The sequence below is a fragment of the Natator depressus genome, chromosome 14 (assembly GCF_965152275.1).
Source record: "Natator depressus isolate rNatDep1 chromosome 14, rNatDep2.hap1, whole genome shotgun sequence".
Lineage (NCBI taxonomy): Eukaryota > Metazoa > Chordata > Testudines > Cheloniidae > Natator > Natator depressus.
This window is the reverse complement of record NC_134247.1, coordinates 43,980,477-44,001,129: the sequence shown is the minus strand read 5'-3', so window position 1 is coordinate 44,001,129 and position 20,653 is coordinate 43,980,477. Positions and strand designations below refer to the sequence as shown.

At 51.9% G+C, this 20,653-nt stretch overlaps 1 pseudogene; it reads right to left on the bottom strand.

Moving 5' to 3' along the window:
• Nucleotides 1-580: 580 nt before the first annotated feature.
• LOC141998028 (killer cell lectin-like receptor subfamily B member 1B allele B) overlaps nucleotides 581-20,653 on the bottom strand; it is a 51,538-nt pseudogene continuing 31,465 nt past the window's right edge.

Here is a 20,653-nt window from a genome sequence, read left to right as displayed (position 1 = left end):
CACCCTGGAACGTTTGGTTCCCACACACTGGCTCACAGGGGTTTTTCCAGAGACAGAACTTAGGACACACAAAGGCTGAGTTTGAACACATCCACGACATTAATTTTTATACAAACAGACAGGACCTGCTCTTGGCCAATAGCACAGCACAATAGCACCTTCTTTCAATGTGACTAGTTTGAAATGTGAGGATGTGACCATTCGCTTCTCAGCTTATGGCTGCCTCTGTTGCTTAGCCAAAGGCCTTAGCCTAAGAACTGGGCCTCAGACTGTCACAGTAAGAGAAGGCAGACAGTGATTTTGATTCTTTTATACCTCTATAACTAGCCAAGTGATAGGAATACACCTAAATTCTTAGAGTATAGGCCTTTACAGACAGGCCTGAATATTTATATCCTAACAGGTGGGATAGAGATGCAGTTATCCTGAAACTGTGACAGTGTCCCCGAGAGAAGGGTCACAAACCGCAGCATTAGGGTCACTGACAACTAGGACTGGACAAACCCTGGAGGCAGAGTAAGAAACAAGGAACCAGACTGCAGCATGGAGGGGCCATGAAGGGGACTAGAACAAGGTTTTGTCACAGCTGGTCTCCAATTCCCTTGAGTTCACGAATCCACTGCATGCTCCCCTCACTTCCCAGAGGTATCAGGTTTACAGCAGATCCATTTTCTTGGTGTGCTGCAGCTTGATGTGGTGACTGTGAGGTCTTCGTCCAGCTGCACACAGTCTGCTTCTCCTTGTATTTCAAACCTGTAACCCAGACGCAATTGGAGCTAGAGTCAGTGTGTGCCAGGCAGAGACCAGGGGAGACACCCCAAGTCAGGGAGAGGAGCTGCTGCACTCACAGCCCCTCAGGATCCCCCTCCCTGCAGCAGCACCAGGTCCCGCTCCCGGCAGGAGGGGAAGTTAAAGCAGCTAGTGGGGCATTTCCATCACCTCTGACTCAACACAAAGGAAAAAGAGACTCACCGATGGTCAAACTCGGTCCCGTTGGCCCATTTCCAGACCTGGCCTGTATCCTTCCAGAGGCCGATCCAGTGGTCCAGTTTGCCTTCATATGGCAGCAGGGAACCCTTACAAAGGCAATAAACACTATCAGCTGTGTTAGACTCTGACTCCGTGCTGCTCCCCACCTTGGGCAGCAGGGGATTTCTACAGGCCTCTTCCATTGTTTTTGGGTGAAGGGATCAGATAAGTATTAACCCTTCACCCTCCCCCGTCCTCTTTTTTTGGGGCTGTGGCACCTACTGGGTGAAGGAGGAATTGAGCTGCAAGGTCACTGTCCACCCAGCAGCCCCTTCTCAGAGCACAGCAGGGCCAGGAGGGAAAGGTAGCTGCAGGGCGCAGGCAAAGACACCCCTCCCACCAGGGCAGGTAAGCTGAAGGGATGAAGCATACAGCAGGCCTCACCTTCAGCTGGAGTCCCCCCACCTCACCCAGGAAGAAACCCTGGGGCTGGGCTGGGCTGAGCTGGGGAGGCAGGTTCTCACCCCCTCCAGCCCCCAGGCAGCCCATTGGCCTGCAGCTGACTGAGCCTGCACAGGGGGAGTCTCCCACCTGGGGCTCTGGAACATGCAGGGTCGAGGGGGCTGGAGCCCCAGGTCCAGCCAGGATTCAGCTGCCAGAACCGCACTGACTCTGGCCGCCCAGCCTGGGAGGCAGCTGGGGTCCCCTCTGCCCTACAGGGGCTGAGCCCAGCCTGACTCCCACCTAGACTGTGGTGCCAGCGATCGCTGGGCTTGACACAAAGCATCTATCTGGGCTTCTCACCAGCTCCTGCGGACTCTCAATCCTGGCCAGGGAGGCAGCGTGTAAAGAGCAGAAGCTCCGGCTGTAGGTCCAGTTGCCTTTGGCCTTAGAAAAATAGTAACATTTCCCTTGGATCCGGATCCAGCCATCCGGGCACCAGGAGGCAGTAGGGGGACATGGAGGAGACTGCCTAGATTGTTTCACTCGAAAAAACAAAACACAAGGTGAGAGATCATCCCATCTTTCATCTCTGTGGAGAACAAACAGGGACAGAAACAGGAACTGCCCAATGGGATCAGACTGATGGGAGAGATGGGCCAGTCTGAGAGTGGCCAGCAGCAGCTGCTTCAGAGGACATGGCCCACCGATCTGACAAACAGTGTAGTTGGAGTTTGTTATAACACACACACTGCGGTAGTGCCAGAGGCCAACCAGGCCACAGCCCCCATCGGGCTGGGGGATGTACAAAGTGTGCAGTGAAGGGAATGGGAAAGGCCAGGCCAGAAGCCAGAGCCAGGGTGTGGTAAGAGCCGCCCAGGGAACCCGGGCTGCTGTGGGGAGCCCCAGACACTCCACCGGCCCTGGGGGGAAAGAAGTGGAGGAGGGGACACAGTTCCTGCACCGGTGCTCTTTCCTCCCTCCCCCACACACACCCCCAGCAGGTCCGACGCTCCTGCTGCCCAGTAAATGGATTCTCAGGGCTAATGGCAGTTTCATATGCTCACACCCTCCACAGCCACATCTACAGAGCTGGGCAGCTCAGTCCAGAAGGCAGTGCAGGGTGAATACTGAGCGGGTCACTTCTGTGACTGATCTCATGGGGGCAGGTACAATAGGCAGAGGCACAATTTTAGAAGTTCAGAGCCCCCGAAACACCAGCCGGCAGCAGCAGAGAGGCTGCCAGACCTGCTGGGCCCCAGACAAGACGAGGGGCACTCAGATCCAACAGGTCTCTGAGCGGGTTTCCCTCCTCACCCATCTCATGTATCAAAGCGTCAGACCCCCTGGAACGCAGCCTGCAGCGTGTGACTACACTAGAGGGGAATGTGGGAGCAGTGAGAGCATCTTCTAATAACCCCAGAAAGCAGCACTCAGACCCCTCACCCACCTGCTAAACACCCTAGCATCCCACTGATAACCCTACAGCCCCACACCTTGCTGCACATTATAGTAAGGCTCACACTGAATGGAAATACCCTGTAATCGCACATCCTGTGCGCACCAACTGGCCAAGTTTAACGTCCCTGGGGAGCCTCCCCTTTGGACATTCCTGACTCCTGGGGTTAAATTCTCAGCAACACCACTGCAGTGATGGGGGCTTCCCCCCACAGCTGAATAAAGCTTGTCCCAGTGATGCTGTAGCCATTGCCAGCCCTGTGTGGGGACAACCAGGGGGAGGGGAGGCAGGAAGGCCAGGCCAGGCCAGCAACCTCAGAGCCCTGAGCTGCAGACAAGTTTCCCTGCTCAGTGAAGATCGGACACTGGATCAGTGTCAGTCCATCAATCCAAACGGGTGTGAAGAGAAAGTCCCCAAGTGTAAAAGGGAGCAACAGAGGGGGCTGGAATCTGGAAAAGAGCGACTGTCTTGTGTTCACTGCCCTGGACGACTGGGACTCAGGAGATCTGGATTCAATTCCAAGCTCTGCCAGACTCCCTGCCTGACCCAGGGCAAATCCCTGAGGCCCAGATCCACAAAGGGACTGAGGTGTTTGCGGTTCAGCATCACAACACTGAACTTTTACTAGCCTAGGAAACCCCTGGAACAACAACGGGATCCACAAGGCCTGAGCTGGGTGCCCAGGTGCCCCACACAATGAATGGGGAGGGAGAGGGGCCTAAGAATGGGATCCACAACAGCCAGCTCGCTAGACAGGGGCTGCCCAAGCCAGCCAATAGGAGACAGTGACAAGGCCTCTGCCCTACGCCCCACCCCTCTCAGAGCTCAACACCTAAGCCCTGACTGCAGGGAGGTGCCCAGCCCTGATAACAACCTGCGGCGGGAACCCCCTGCCCTGGAGTCAGGTACCTAAGTCACTTCTTGTGAGAGCAGGTGCAGCAGACACCTAAATCCACTGAAAATGGCTGGGGGGAGAAGACGACCTCCCAGATAACCTTTAACCCACTGGCAGGGCTCTCACCCCAGATGTGAGACCCTGCTTCAGGCCCCCCTCTCCCTGGTGAGCAGGGATTTGAGAACAGGGGGTCCCACCTCTCAGGTGGGTGCCCTACTCACTAGATCAGAGGGATTCTAACTCTCTGGCCCAATTAATATTTAATTATTCAATTAAATCAAAGTGGAACAACTTCAGCAGGAAATATTGAGGGACCCCCCCCTCCCCATCAGACTGTCCCACAGCTCAGTGGCTGGGCACTCACCTGGGAAGTGGGAGACCCCTGTTCAGATCCTGTCTCCCCTCAGACAGTGGGGGGACTGGAACTGGGTTCTCACATCCCAGGGGAGGGCCCTAATCACTGGGGCAGGGTTAAGGGTGGTGGGTTTTCTTGCCCCGCACCTGTTTCACAGATGCCAGCAGCCTAAGGGCTGTGAGGAGAAATCCACTGGTGTCTGTGATGCTCTCAGGTACGACAGTGATGTGGTGTAGGGGGGCCCTGAAAGAGCCTAGAGAGACTCCTGTCTGACCTCACTGCTAAAGCAGAGGCCAGGAGATGACGACGTGGAGCTGTGAGCCAAGAAGGATGAAAGCTCCATACCCAGAGACTAAATCACCAGCAGTTGGGAACTTACCTATCAAAGCTGCTACGAGAGCAATGTTGAAGACAGTCATAAGCACAATTATGGCTCTGAGGACAGCTGGACGTTCCCATACTGCAGGTTTCCTGGAGCTGGAATTAGCTGGATGACCCGGAAGACAAAAACCTGTTAATGCTCCTGCGGTGACTCAGACCAGAATTGTTTGCCATCAGGCTCTGATCTGACACACAGCAGATATTTATTTTGACATCTTAAATGGTTCTGTCCCAGCTCTGGACACAAATATTAACTCAAACTCCCATCCCGATTGCAAAGGAGAACATCACTCCCCAAATCACCACTGTGAGATTAATTAGCTCAATCCCTAGAAAGGACCCTGCAGAATGCAGAGGGATTTGGAGGAGGATGATCAAGGGCCTGGAAAATCCATGACAAGAGTTTGAAAAACCTGGGGATTGTTCACCATGGAGAGGAGGTGAATGAGGGGCGACAGGATAAACAGTCTATCCAATAACGGATGGGACAGAAGGCAGACTGGGAGCTTTTGTTGATAAAGGTGTGGGCAGTCCCTGCACGCCCCCTTGTGGCCTGGTGTGGCACTGTGGGTGCACCCCTCCTTGATTTCCCTTGATAGGCAGTAGTACGTTTGCTTTAACAGCCCAAGTCAAGGAGATGCAAACATTAATTAACAAAACAGCACTTCCCTTTTCAATAAGGCTTCAGAACAGGAGCAACCAAAGTTAACATCCAGAAAACCAAGTCTCAGGCTGATTAGACTGGTCTCCTAGAGCCTCTGAGAAACTACTACTATCACCTACTACAGCCTGCCTGGTTTCTCTATTCCTCTCTCTCCTCAGCTCCCTCTTCAAATAGCCCAGGCCTACGGTGGGGCAGGGTTGCCTTGATTACACCTGTGCCAGATGTAGCCTCTTGCCTGTCCCTTAAAGGGGTAGTTATCCCCTTCCAATTGTTCTCCTTGTCTCATAACACAAGAACAACGGGATATTCAATGAGATTAAAAAGGTGGGAAAAGAACAATTTTTTCCAGCCAATGTATAAGTAGACTGTGGAACTCACTGCCACAGGAAATCGATAAAAAGAATTTAGGAAAGTTAAAGGGATTGAGCATTTATATGGTTAACATGAATATCCAGAGTTGTCATAATTAACAACCAAAGGTTGGCAGGAACTTTGGAGGAGCACCTGCATCCCAGGGAGAGTAAATCCAGGGAACCCCTACTGTAGATCAATCTTAGCAAATCCTCTTCCCTAGCTCCCAGAGCCACATCTGAGGGCATGTAGCGGGGTGGTCACCTGCTCCGGCCGTAAAGGGCTTAAAACAGCCCAGGAGAGGGCTGTGGCTGGGAGCAAGCAGTTCCCAGGCTGATTGGGGAAGCAGGCTCATCTGTGGCCACCCCCCAATCAGGGCTCTGCTGGCCCTTATAAGTGGGCAGTGGGCCACAAGCAGTGAGTCTCTCTACCTCTAGAGAGGGAAGGGCCTGGCTGCTTAGGAGCTCCGCTCTGGAAACCCCCCAGGCTGCAGGCCTTGTTAAAGGTCAAGAAGGGTACTGCAGTTGCAGGGGCAGCCCAGGGGTGGGCTAAGGCAGCAGGTCCAAAACCCCCTTGCCTGTGATGAGTGACATATACACTGCAGTCTGCCCCAGTGAATGGGGGCTAGATGGTGACTGGCAGTAGCCTGGTACTGAGGTGAGGTGGGGATAGTGGGTGGGGGTTCCCCTGGGTGGGGAGACCCAGAAACTGGGGATACTGCCAGGGGGCAGCCCCCAAGAGAAAGGGGCACTGGGGTCCAGGAGGGGCATGGGGCCCAGTGGCAAGTGGGACACTGGCCTGCAGAGGGTGCTCTGGAGGCCAGCGAGCTAATTCCCAGGACGGCCAGAAGGAGGCACTGTGGAGGTGAGCATTGCCCCATTACAGGACATGATAAATTCACTGGCAAAACACAAATGAATGTGTTGTGGCCACAGGCTGCTACATCTGCTCCTTGCCCTGCATGAAGGCAGGGCTCTGTATGTGTTATGAGTGCATATACCTCAACTCACACACTGGAAGGACAAACAAACAGAAGGAAAGAACAGTGACAGGAGCGACCCAGGGAGACGTGAGCCAAATGTTTTCCAGGGGGCAGAACATGTGCAGTCCTAAAAACCATCTGTGCAACTGCCACACAAGAGAGCATATGCAGCAGGAGATGAGTCCATTGGAGCAATACAGCCTCTGCTGCACAGGGCGGGGGCTGGGGGGAGGAGGAGGAGGAAAGGCATCTCCTCTCTCCAGCCTGTTCCTAGGCAGGGAAGCTCCAGTTACCTGGTTCTCCTCCACTCTTCATCTTTATGGAGCTGTTAAGAGGCTGTCTACGGGGATCTGCTTCTGCTCCCTCCCACATCTCTCCTCTCAGTGAGGCAGCGGTGGGTGCTGGGCTCTGATCAACTTGGAGCCAGCTGCAAGAAATGGCTCTTTGCAGCTATGGCAGAGTCAGTTCCAGTCAGCTGCAGTGTCCCTGGCTTTGGCTCCTGTCATAAACATAAAGGAAAGGGTAACCACCTTTCTGAATACAGTGCTATAAAATTCCTCCTGGCCAGAGGCAAAACCCTTTCACCTGTAAAGGGTTAAGGAGCTAAGATAACCTTGCTGGCACCTGACCAAAATGACCAATGAGGAGACAAGATACTTTCAAAGCTGGAGCGGGGGGGGGGGAGACAGACCACAAAGGTTTGTCTGTCTGTGTGATGCTTTTGCCAGGAACAGATCAGGAATGCAGCCTGACAACTTCTGTTAGTTAGTAAGTAATCTAGCTAGAAATGCATTAGATTTCCTTTTGTTTAATGGCTGGTAAAATAAGCTGTGTTGGATGGAATGCAGATTCCTGTTTTTGTGTCTTTTTGTAACTTAAGGTTTTGCCTGGAGGGATTCTTTATGTATTGAATCTGATTACCCTGTAAGGTATTTACTGTCCTGATTTTAGAGGTGATTCTTTTACCTTTTCTTTTAAGAACCTGATTGATTTTTCATTGTTCTTAAGATCCAAGGGTTTGGGTCTGTGTTCACCTGTACAAATTGGTGAGGATTTTTATCAAGCCTTCCCCAGGAAAGGGGGTGTAGGGCTTGGGGGATATATTGAGGAAAGACGTCTCCAAGTGGGCTCTTTCCCTGGTCTTTGTGTAAGACGCTTGGTGGTGGCAGCATACTTGCTCAAGGACAAGGCAAAGTTTGTACCTTGGGGAAGTTCAGAGTGGGGAAGGAACCTTGACAGCTCCTCTCCCAGCTGACCTAGAATCTGCAATGACGCAGTCAGGACAGCATAAGGGTCAGTGGGTTTGTCTGTGGTGTCCCATCTTCCATTCATCATAACAAAAGCCCAGAGCTAAGAACAGTGTAGTAACCAACACCCTCCTCTGTCATCAGGCCCCTCATAGAAGATTCCCCATTTCCTCTCACTCCTCAATTCGGAGTTGGGCAGTGGAGGGACGCACTGATGCTGGGTGTGGTGTGAAGGCAGGGATGTGCACATGCCTTCTATGTCTGGAGCGCACGGGAACACAATGCAGAAGTGCACTGGCAACTCTGGGAACTTGGAGGGGGGGTGAGTTTGAGATGCAGCTTTGGGAGGGGCACAGACACAGCACCTTGGAAGGACTCTAAGAGACAGAGTCTCCCCTATCCCGCCCATTGGATAAAAATCAGTGGTTTAAAATTTGATTTTATTTAAATACTGTTTTAAAATTAAATGTGAAATAATGACAATCTATGTTAAGGCCTAAACCTACTATAATCCATTAAAATAATTTACATTTAATTAAAAAGAATAATATTCCAGCAGAACATGTTTGCTGATGAAGTCTTGAAGAAAGTCAAACCACTGAACTGGTGACAGTCACTGGCTAAGCACCGGTGACAGAGTTTGTTAAAACAGCTTTTGACAGCAGTAGCCTCTTGTGCAAGTACAGAGAGACCACTTTCTTCATTTCAGTTTATTCAAAGTTAAGAAACTGATCACGTCAAGGGACGTGATCGTTCCCCTTTGTTCGACATTGGTGAGGCCTCATCTGGAGTACTGTGTCCAGGTTTGGGCCCCACACTACAAGAAAGATGTGGAAAATGTCCAGCGGAGGGCAACAAAAATGATTAGGGGACTGGAACATATGATTTATGAGGATAGGCTGAGGGAACTGGGATTGTTTAGTCTGCGGAAGAGAAGAATGAGGGGGGATTTGATAGCTGCTTTCAACTACCTGAAAGGGGGTTCCAAAGAGGATGGATCGAGACTGTTCTCAGTGGTAGCAGATGACAGAACGAGGAGTAATGGTCTCAAGTTGCAGTGGGGGAGGTTTAGGTTGGATATTAGGAAAAACTTTCACTAGGAGGGTGGTGAAACACTGGAATGGGTTACCTAGGGAGGTGGTGGAATCTCCTTCCTTTGAAGTTTTTAAGATCAGGCTTGACAAAGCCCTGGCTGGGATGATTTAGTTGGGGATCGGTCCTGCTTTGAGCAGGGGGTTGGACTAGATACCTCCTGAGGTCCCTTCCAACCCTGATATTCTATGATTGGGAGCTGAAAAAGCAGAAAAACTTGTTTTGCTCTTCCAATCTATGGATGAAAACTAGGCGTGAGAAGATGAGCTCTATAGCTGTGGCTCTCAACCTGCGGCTCAATCAGCACACAGCTGCGGCCCATGAGACTTCAGCAGGGCCATACACGTAGTACTGGATGCAGCCCACAATGGCAAATAGGTTGAGGACCACTGCTCGAAAGTCTTAACAAACATGGAGCGGGAACCACAAAGGACTCAGGCATTGCATCACAGCTCCTAGCTTTTAGCTGGCTAGAAAATCCAAGAAACACCACTGCGATCCACGAAGCTGATTTAGGCACACAGGCTCCTATAATATGAATGGGGAGCCAGGACGTTAGGTGGAGAGTCACCTAAGCCAACCAATGGGAGATATTGACCAGTGGGGTGTGTCCTAAACCCTGCCCCTCTCTCAGGGCAGGTCTACACTACAGCAGGATCAACGCTCAGATCAATCCACCGGCGGTCGATTTAGTGGGTCTAGTAAAGACCCGCCAAATCGACTGCAGATCACTCTCCAGTCAACCCCTGTACTCTACCGCCAACGAGAGGAGTAAGGTAAGTCCACCGGAGATTTTCTCCCTTTGACCCCCGTGGTGTAGACCCCACGGTAACTCGACCTAAGATGCATCGACTCCAGCTACGTTATTCACATAGCTGGAGTTGCATAGCGTAGATCTACTTACTGTGGTAGTGTAGACATAGCCCCAGAGATAGCCTCCCTGTGGTCTGGATTTAGGTGCCTATTCACCACAAAAGCCAGAGAAAGAGGAGATGCCACATTATAACGTTTAGCCGAGTGGTTAGATCACCACCTGAGACGTTCAGATGACTCTCATGAGGCAGCAGTACATGTTCTCAAAGGCTAAAACAGACACCTAGAAAACTTTTACTCTTATAAACTTAGGGGCCAAGTTTAGGTGCCTATCGGGTTCGTCAGAAGTTTTGTGGATAGCAGCAGAGCTGAAACTGGGATTTAGGCATCTAAATACTTTTGCTGATCCCACCCATGGTGACTAAAAACAATCAGTTCAATTCACTAACTACAGGTAATTAATCGTTAGGCATAGGCAGCATACAAGGCTGCGTAGGACACCAGAAAATTTGGGGCACCCCTGGGTCTTGGTGTCCACCTTCTGCAGGCTCCCACCACAGCTCACTTCATCGGAAGCTTATGCTCAAATAAATTGGTTAGTCTCTAAGGTGCCACAAGTACTCCTTTTTTTTTTAAAAAAAGTGAACAAGCCTTCCAGCCTGCCAACCTATTAGCACCACACTGAACCTGTTAAAGAGCCATTCAAGTGGCAAAGAAGCCATTTAACAGGCATTTGCCAACCCCCAGGTATATACTGTCAATTTCTGAATTTACAGACAAAAACAGTTGTGCATTACGGTCATATTTACTCAGAACATGTTCATCTACAGGACCTTAGTTTAAAATTTGCTTTAAAAATATTTCATTAGTGTGTTGCTGAAGATTATAAAATCACATCTCTAAAAAAATCCTTGCATAGATTTTTAGATGCACAATCTGAGTATTCACCTTTAGCCTTAAATGCTTGGATCTTCAGACATAGTTTTTTAAATAAATCCTTCAAAAGACCACCCTTATCTAAAATATACATTTTATTTTAATTACTATAGTACAAAAAACTTGCTGCCAAAGTCTGCCTGTCCTTTCTGTCCATCCCGTTCTCCCTTCACCCCCCTGTTCAACGGAGCCCTTAAAGGGACAACACCCCCTTTCCTTCCAGATAGCTGGACAAACAAGTTTCCCTTTCTTTACTTCTGACTATTTGATGAACTGGTTCTAAGAGAACCCTTCAGCAAAATCAGTACCTTCATAAGAGATAAAATCCTTTGTTATGCCTAAAATCTTTGAAAACATTTTTTAAAGTTGGTGAAGTCTCATAAACATGTCTATTGTTATGGAGATCACACAAAGTAAATTAATGTTCCCTTTTTCGAAAAGCAATGAACAGGGCAGGGGTAGTCCATTATTTTTTGTCAAGCTCCACATTTCTTGGTCAAGGTATAGTAAAGATCCAGACGCCAGAGAAAATAATACCAAAAAAATTAACAATAATGATAAGAAGAAAATAAAAAGATTTCACGGCCCATTCAAAAGTGTCTGTTGGTCCAGATTTGGCCTGTGGTTCACCTATTGACTGTCCCTGGTGTAGGCCGTGGAGGGACTTCAGCCCACCCCCATGCACTGAGAGCTCTGGGGCCTAGGTGCGGGAGGGGGCTCTGCATGGGGGTAGGGAGTCAGCCCAACCCCCCGCCCCCCCCCCCCGCAGTGACAGCTCTGGGGGCAAGGTGCAGGAGGGAGCTCTGCATGGGTTTGGTGGGGGGGGCAGACTCCCCCTCTCCACACTGAGAGCTCTGGGACCGGGCAGGGTGTGTGTTTGGGCACCCGGTTACACACACCCATGGCTACAGCCGCACGTCCCGGGCTGCTCCTCCCGCCAGTCCTGGGCTGAGCTCCCCGCGGCCGCCGCAGAGGTCGCTGGGCCGGGTCCGTGTTCCTCCGCGGGCGGCTCGGGGCTGTTCCCCTCCCTCACCAAGGGCCGCCATGGCTCGGGAAGATCCAGCGCCCTGCAGAGAGCCCGCGTCCGCTTCCCTTCCCCCCTTCCGGCGCCGCTCACTGCCACCATGACAGGGGTGAGGGCAATGGCCGCAACCCCCCCTCCAGCCTCCCCGTTTCTCGTCTCTGGCAGGGCCCTGCTCCCCCGCACCCCAGGGAAACCAGCACCTGCGGCGGGTGCCGCAGCCCCATCCCGGCTATCTCTGGCCGGCTGCGCCGCCTCCCCCCCAACGGCAGCTTCCGGAGCCAAAGGTTCAGCAGGGCAGGAAGTGCCTTGGGGTGGCCGCGTCCCCGGAGCGGACTCCGCGCTGCCCTGACCCGGCTTGGAGACACGCGCTGCCCGGCCCTCACCTGAGACCCGAGCCGGCGGCACGAGGCCTGGCACACATGGAGCCCTGCGCCTGCAACCCCAAGAAAATGGCAGGAGCGGAAGTCAGGCCAGGCCCGCCCACTCTCCCCTTCTGATTGGCGCGGCTCTGACTTCGGAGCAAAGACACACACACACACACACACACCCGCCGAGAAAGGACATCCCACTCTCGCTCCCTGCCAGGGAGAACCTGACCCAGGGGACAAGCCGGGGCCCACGCTGCCGGGTGCACGTGCAAAACCTGCCTTCCCGGCCCCCAGCCCACTGGGCACGCTGAGGAAAAGGAGGCATGTTGGAAAACAATCCCAGCTACACATATCAAATGATGGGGTGTAAATTAGCCGTTACCACTCAAGAAAGGGATCTTGGAGTCACCATCTGAGTGGATGTTTTTAGAGAACTGGCCACGACATGCCGTGGCCCTCAAAACAGCTAACAGGCTGTTAGGAACCATTAGGAAAGGGAGAGAGATTTTCTGTCTTCTTATCATAATTCCAATATATAAACCCAGGGTACACCCACACCTTCCATAGTGCATGCAATTCTGGTAGCCCCATCTCAAAAGCAGAGACTGAGAAAGGTCCAGGTGCAGGAGTGCCCAACCACAGATTACCCAACAAACAGAGGGGAAGCGCTGTGACAAGAATGACACTCCAAACTGACACACACACACACACACCCCCCCAAATAACAGACCAATACTCTGAAACAAACCAACCAACCAGTTCAAAAAAGTGAAACAACCTACCCCATGCAGAGTTTTTACCTCAAAAGGTAAGAGTGCTGGAGTCTCCAGGAAGACCATAAGGGGCTTCACAATTACTATTGATTTTACATGGGAGGCACCCAGATCCTATGATGGGGGCCAAACCTTCCTTTTCAAAAAAGCCGTTTCCACCATTACAAGAATGACACTCAGAGCATTAACCCCTCCATCTTCCATAATACCCCCAACTTCAAAAAGACCCTGTCACAAGCCAGCCAACCAGCCCCAAAACCCTGAACACCTTACTCCAAGCAGAGATTTTACCCCATAAAAGGAAGACATGCCAGAGACTCCTTGAAGACCACTAGAAGCTTAGCTATTGATTTTACATGCAAGGTACATAGATACCAGAGCGAAGAGTGTCTATACAGTACACTAAAGTAAAACAGGCAGTTCTCCTTCTGGGGAGAGGAACAGAGACAAAGGAAAGCACTCTGGTTTACATGGTGTAGCCCATAGGGCTAGCTTGCCTTTATTATATTCACAGCTTTGCATTATAGTCAGTAGTAATGCAAGGAACTTACAGGCCTGTATCCTTCAGCACGCTAGCACAAGGCTTGAGGCCTATGAACAGATAAACAGCCCAACGGAAAACTCCAAGTACTGGGGAGCTGAAAATAGGGCATTTAAGGGGAATTTCTCATCACAGGAACATGACCCAGCCACAAGAGGGCCATGGTAACAACTTGAAATCACTGATATACTAACCCAGGGGTGGCCAACCTGCGCCTAAGAAGGAGCCAGAATTTACCTATGTACATTGCCAAAGAGCCACAGTAATACGTCAGCAGCCCCCCATGAGCGCCCCAGCCCCAGGCTGCCAGCAGCCCTGCTGATCAGCACCTCCCCCTCGCTGGGGGGAGGGGAGGGCAGGAGGAGCGAGGGCACAGCAAGCTCAGGGAGGGGGCTGGAAGGGGTGGAGTGGGGGCAGGGCCTGTGGCAAAGTCAGGGGTTGAGCAGTGAAAACACACACACACGCACACACACACACGCACACACACCCTGGCACACTGAAAAGTTGGTGCCTGTAGCTCCAGGCCCGGAGTTGGCGCCTAGACAAGGAGCCGGATGTTAACCTCTGAAGAGCCGCACATGGCTCCGGAGCCATAGGTTGGCCACCCCTGTACTAACCTATAGGAGAAGGACACGCCAACATTAGTAAGGCGAGGATGTACAAATAAGGAAAATGGGAAAAACCCCTACTGAATATGCATCAGACATAGGGGCGTCAGCGTATCATACTATAAAAGTGGCATCCCAGCCTAGGGGCAGTAGGAGGAAGATGTAGTCCTTGGGAGAGGCCAGAATGGTGGCCACTGATGAGGGGGAAAATGAGGGACAAGAGGAAGATGATGGCTAATATTTCAGGTGGTTCTACGAGGGATGGTGTGAGTATACGGGATCTCGGCAGTACCTATAGCTCCCTCACTGAGTTGGGGTGTTTGTGACGGTGCTAAATCTATTAATGAACTATCTGTAAATAGAGAAGAGTTCCTATAGTGTAAGTGTTGCAAGTGTGCACATCGGGGTTCCCAACTATACAATAGTTTGAATAATACTGGGCCTGATCTTGGGACAAGAACCTGTCAACCCTCAAAGTGATGACTGGGGATTCTTAACTAATCTATCTATCTATCTGTCTAAAATCTATAGATTGGGCTACAATGGAGGACACTCAGATATTGTGGGGGGTGCTTTGGGTGAGCCCCTCTCCCCGTCCCTCCCCCCAGGGCCACCCCTCTTCCCCCCTTCCCTCCCCCCTGATGGCCCCTCTCCCCCTCGCTCCCCCCCAGGCCACCCTTTCCCCTCCCCCCCCGATGGCCCCTCTCCCCCTCGCTCCTTCCCTCTTTCCTTCCCCATGGCCGCCACTCCCCACAGAGCCACCCCTCCTCTCAGGGCTGCCCCTCTCCTCCTCTCCCGTCATGGCTCCCCCTCTCCCCCTCCCTCCCCTCTGGGGCCACCCCCTTCCCTCTGCCTGCCTCCCTCCCTCCCTCCCCGGGGCCACCCCTTCCGTGAGGCTGCCCCTTTTCTTTCTCCCCAGCACCACTCCTCTCCCCCTCCCTCCTTCCCCTCTGGGCTGTCCCTTCTCCCCCCATCCCCAGAGCCGCTCCTCTCCTCCCTCCCTCCCTCCCTGGAGCTGCCCCTCTCCCCCTCCCTCCTTCCCACCACCCCTGGGGGCCACCCCTCTCCCCCTCTCTGCACCCCGGGGGCCGCCCTTCTCCCTCTCTCCCCCACAGGCCACCCCTCCCCCCCAGGGCCACCCCTTTCTCCCTCCCTCCCCCCTCCCGGGGGCCACTCCAGGACTGGGTCTCTTCCCCCACACCCAGGCCTGCCTTCCTGCTCCTAGTATCTGGGGGGCTGGGTCTCCCCCTCAGCTAAAACAGCTGCTTATCGACTCTTGGCACACAGGAGGACGTGGCCGTTGGGGTTTGCTGCCTTTATACAGCTACTTCCCCAGTGCACCTCCCACAGCTCCTCATCCTCTTGTCCCCGGTCTATGGAGTTTCTGCCCTTTCCCAGCAGTTTCCCTTCCTTAAAATTTTCTGTCCTTATATGGCCTGGCCAGCTCATTTCTGAGTCGCTGTCCTGTGGGGTTTTCAGGTCTCTGGCCTGGTTCCCTGCTCCCTGTGCACCATGGTACTGTCCCCGCCATCCCTCACTATGTATTGTATATACACACACACATATACACACACACGTACACAGTATACGTAAGGGGTTCTCAAACTGGAGGTCGGCACCCCTCAGCGGAGGTCGTGAGGTTATTACATGGGGGGCGGGGGGGTCCTGAGCTGTCAGCCTGAACCTCAAGTCCCGCTTTGCATCCAGCATTTATAATGGTGTTAAATATATAAAAAAGTGTTTTTAATTTATGAGGGGGGGTCGCACTCAGAGGCTTGCTATGTGAAAGGGGTCACCAGTACAAAGTTTTGAGAACTGCTGGTATACGTTTTAAACAAACAATTTAATACTGTACACAGCAGTGATGAGTGTGAAGCTTGGTTGAGGGGCTGGAGTCAGAGGGTGGAAGGGGGTGGGATATTTCCCAGGGAATGCCTTCCTGCTAAATGATGAACCAGCACTCGGCTGCGCCCTCCAGGGTTAACACGTTGTTATTAATGTAGCCTCACACTCTACAAGGTCGCACAAGTGGAGGGAGGAGGCACGGCATGGCAGAGAGAGACAGAGACACACACCGTGTGTGTGAGTGTGTGTGAGAGAGAGCGAGAGACGCGCATTGCCCCTTAAAGTACGTTGACCCCACTCTAAGTACATTGCCTTTTTAAGTAGATCAGCAAGTTGAGACTGCAGCTGCTACCTGCAAGCTCCCTCCATCCTGAGCCCTGTTGTGTCTTCCCCCCCACCCACTGCTCTGTGGAGATGGGGGTCAGGAGCGGGGGGAGCAGGACACCCTGACATTTGCACCCCTCTTCCCTCCCCGCTGCACAGCAAGCAGGAGGCTCCTGGGAGCAGCTCCAAGGCAGAGGGCAGGAGCAGCCCAGGGCAGGGTGGGGAGGGACCGCTGAACTGCCCGGCAATTGACAGCCTGCTGGGCGGCTGCCCCACAGGGAACGTAGGGGAGCCGGTGGGGGGCTGCCGGCCCACCCTGGTTCCAAGCCCCCCCCAGCTCGCTCCAACGGGCTGCTCTTCCTGCAAGCAGCGGAAAAAGCAGGCGGCTGCCATACAGTGTTATAAGGGAGCATTGCACAACTTGAAACGAGCATGTTCCCTAACTGATCAGCAACAAAATAACATGAACCGTTAACTGAGGAGTTACTGAAACAGAAAATGTGGAACTGGAAGCATTGCTTAATAACTTCTTTGTTTCAGTTTTCACCAAGAAGGTTGGTGGTGGTTGGACGTCTAACATAGTGAATGCCAGTGAAAATGAGGTAGGATTAGAGTCAAAAATAGGAAAAGAACAAGTTAAAAATGACTAGACAAATTAGATGTCTTCAAGTCACCAGAGCCTGATTAAATGCATCCTAGAATACTCCAGGAGGTGACTGAGGACATATCTGAGCCATTAGCAATTATCTTTGAAAAGTCATGGAAGATGGGAGAGATTCCAGAAGACTGGAAAAGGGCAATTATAGTGCCCATCTATAAGAAAGGGAAATAAGGACAACCCAGGGAATTACAGAGCAGTCAGCTTAACTTGTGAACCCGGAAAGATAATAGAGACAATAATTAAGCAATCAGTTTGCAAACATCTACAAGAAAATAAGGTGATAAGTAACACTCAGCATGGATTTGTCAAGAACAAATCTGTGTCAATCCAATCTGATAGCTTTCTTTGACAGAGTAACAAGCCTCGTGGATGGGGGGAAGTGGTCGACGTGGTATTCTGAATTTTGTAAAGTTTTTGATACTGTGTTGCACTGACCTTCTCATAAACAAACCAGGGAAATGCAACCTAGATGGAGCTACAATAAGGTGGGTGCAAAGCTAGTTGGAAAACTGTTCCCAAAGAGTAGTTATCAGTGGTTCACAGTATGTGGGAAGGGCATAATGAGTGGGGTCCTGCAAGGGTCAGTTTTGGATAGGTTTCTGTTCAATATCTTCATCAATGCTTTAGATAATGGCATAGAGAGTACACTTATAATTTTTGCGACTGATACCACGCTGGGAGGGGTTGCAAGTGCTTTGGAGGATGGGATGAAAATTCAAAATGATCTGGACAAACTGGAGAAATGGTCTGAAGTAAATAGGATGAAATTCAATAAGGACAAGTGCAAAGTACTCCACTTAGGAAGGAACAATCAGTTGCACGTATCCAAAATTGGAAATGACTTCCTAGGAAGGAGTACTGCAAAAAGGATCTGGGGGTAATAGTGGATCAAAAGCTAAATATGAGTCTACAGTGTAACACTGCTGAAAAAAAAAGGGAACATAATTCTGGGATGTATTAGCAGGAGTGCTGTAAGCAAGACATGAGAAGTAATTCTTCCGCTCTACTCCACATTGATTAGGCCTTACCTGGAGTACTGTGTTCAGTTCTGGGTGCCACATTTCAGGAAAGATGTGGACAAATTGGAGAAAGTCCAGAGAAGAGCAACAAAAATGATTAAAGGGCTAGAAAAGATGACCTATGAGGGAAGACTGAAACATGATAACCCTTTTCAAGTACATAAAAGGTTGTTACAAGGAGGAGGGAGAAGAATTGTTCTCCTTAACCTCTGAGGATAGGACAAGAAGCAATGGGCTTAAATTGCAGCAAGGGAGGTTTAGGTTGGACATTAGGAAAACCTTCCTAACTGTCAGGGTCGTTAAGCACTGGAATAAATTGCCTAGGGAAGGAATCTCCATCCGTGGAGATTTTTAAGAGCGGGTTGGACAAACACATGTCAGGAATGGTCTAGATAATACTTTGTCCTGCCATGAGTGCAGGGGACAACAAAGGAGTGCAGGGGACAAAGTGCTATCTGCAGGCATTTGCTACATCAGACAGCAGTTTCTTACAATCCATTACATATCAATAACTGCTCCAGGTAGCACATTCCTACGGGGAGCAGTTTCCAACACTACACTGGCCAGCGAGTGTCTGATTTCTGGGGCCAGTGAGGAGAGGGGAGAGACCCAGCCCCATAGACCGGCCCGGGGAAGGGAGATACTGAGGGGAGGGGATGGGGGAAGAAGGGTGGGGTGGGGACTTAGACACCCATCCCGGGGTGCAGGGGAAATGGGGTGGGGAGGAGGGAGCTGGGGGAGAGAAGGGACACGGGGTGGGGGGGTGACACGCTGTGAGGGGAGGGCTGCGTCACCCCCAGTACCTGCTGTGGTGGTGGGTGGGGTTCCAGGGTAACTTCCGGCTGTGTCTGCTTCTAGCGAGTAGTAGGATAGAACTGGGGGGCTGTGTGCACGCGCTGGGGGCATTGGGCGAGGGCACAGCCAATGGGCTGTGTGTGGGTTGCCAGCTGGGGGAGCTGATCAGTTCAGGGCGCTCACCTGTCCCAAAATGGCGTCTCCCTCCGTCCGGTTGCATCTCGGGGCCAGCCTGGCTCTCCTAGTGCTGTGTGAGTGCCTGGCTCTCCTGTGGCCCGGGCCGGGGACAGCTCTCTACGGACTCAGAGAACTAACAGCGCCCTTGGGTGAGCTAGGGCTTGCCGATATTGAAATGCTGCAGCACCGCAGGAGAACCATGTCGTTGCCCTTTCACGGACAATCAGTATCTCCTCTGCTCATCGGGCTGCTGCAGACACTCCCCACCCTCTGCTGCAATGCGGAACGTGTAATGCTGACACAACGGGGTCTTATAACATTGCAGCAGAATGGTGACCCCTGACGCAATACAGACACTCGTTGCGTTACACTCGCAACTTCAGCTTTTCTTGATGGCTGTCTGGAGAGGCAATAATGCACAAGGCTCCAATGTGGCTGGTGGGCTGTGCAGGCCGGCTATAGGCCCTGGGAGTGGAGCTAGGGCTGCAGATGCCTTGCAGAGCTCCAGCTGTCCTTCAGGCAAGTCCCTGCTCCCAGTGTAACTGTTGGCTCGGTATTGCCCATGAGCTCGTCCTACAGACTAACCAATGGAGTTAGCAGGAAAGGCGTGAGAAGGAGAGTACGGGCTGCAGAGTGGGGCGGCAGCCGCAGAATTCTGAATTTTACAGTCTCCATTTGGGGACTTCAGTGTAAAAAGGGGAAATGTTCCGTACTGTCCTTCACCAGATCTCCACAGAATCCATACTTAGCACATACAGCGTTCTTCAGTGCCGGCCCCACAATCCCCAGCAAGGGCCTAGCAACACGCCTCAGAACTAGGCCCCTGGGCGATTGCTTCCACCCCCCTGGCATTGGGACTCCTCTGTTTTCAAGTCTCAAAGAAGCCTCCGACCCTCTGGGCAGCTTCTCTCAATGGATATCAAAGGGCATTAAAGCCGTCATAGATGTTAAGGCCACTAGGCACCCTTGTGTTAGTCTTGTTTGACCTTGTGCATAACGCAGACCTGAGAATTTCACCCAGTGACGTAAGCATCCAGTCTGGATTTAAAGTGATGGAAAATCTACTGCATCCCTTTGTCGTCTGTTGTATGTGTGTGTTTGTGTTTGTTGTGGTGTGCTTGCTGCTGGACTGAAATATACAGAAAGTTGCCAAGTCTCATGAGATAAATATGTGACTCTGCCTTTCAAAAACAAGCCCAAGCTGCCCGAAAACAAGCAGCTCAGTAAGAGGTGACTTGAGCTCCCCCCCCTCGACCAGCCACCCTGAGCTCCTGGTTCCACTTCCCCTTTCCCGCTGCCTCTTCTCATCTCTGCTCTGTCCCTCCCTCCAGTTTCCCAACCAGGATCGCGCCTCTCCAGCTCCTCCCCCCAGGCTCCCAACCAAGGGCTCGCACCTCTCTCTGCTCCCCCCTGCCCCCCCCACCACTGTAGGAGCGCTAAGTAAACACATGGCCTGCAGGTAAAGCGCTATGCTTTTAATTTAAAAGGTGGGGGGGGGTGTGAGGGGGGGAGAAGTAAATTGGCCCCTTCTAGTTGGATTTAGAAACCGGCCAAAGGAACTTAGCACAGTTTCCCACAGATTAGGTTCCTTTGAAACTAATGGTTATGAAAGGACGAAACCTCCCGTGATACAGCAGAAAGGGAACTCTGAGCCTTCCTCTGCACCACGGGCAGCCCTCCCCTCACAGATGCTAAGGCACATGAAAGTTCTCAGTACAGCATCGACATGCCAGGCTCTTAGAAAGGTAATAAGACCCGGTCCCTGCCCGCAGAGAGTTTACAGTAGGTAGGCAACATGCCAATGCAGGGAGTTGGAAAGAAGGCACTAGAAAGCCACAAACCTGAACATCAGAGTAAGGCACAGTGTCTGGTTAGTTCCCTAATTGTTTTGAAGCATGTGTTGGGAGGGAAGTGAGAGGAATGGTGGGAAGAT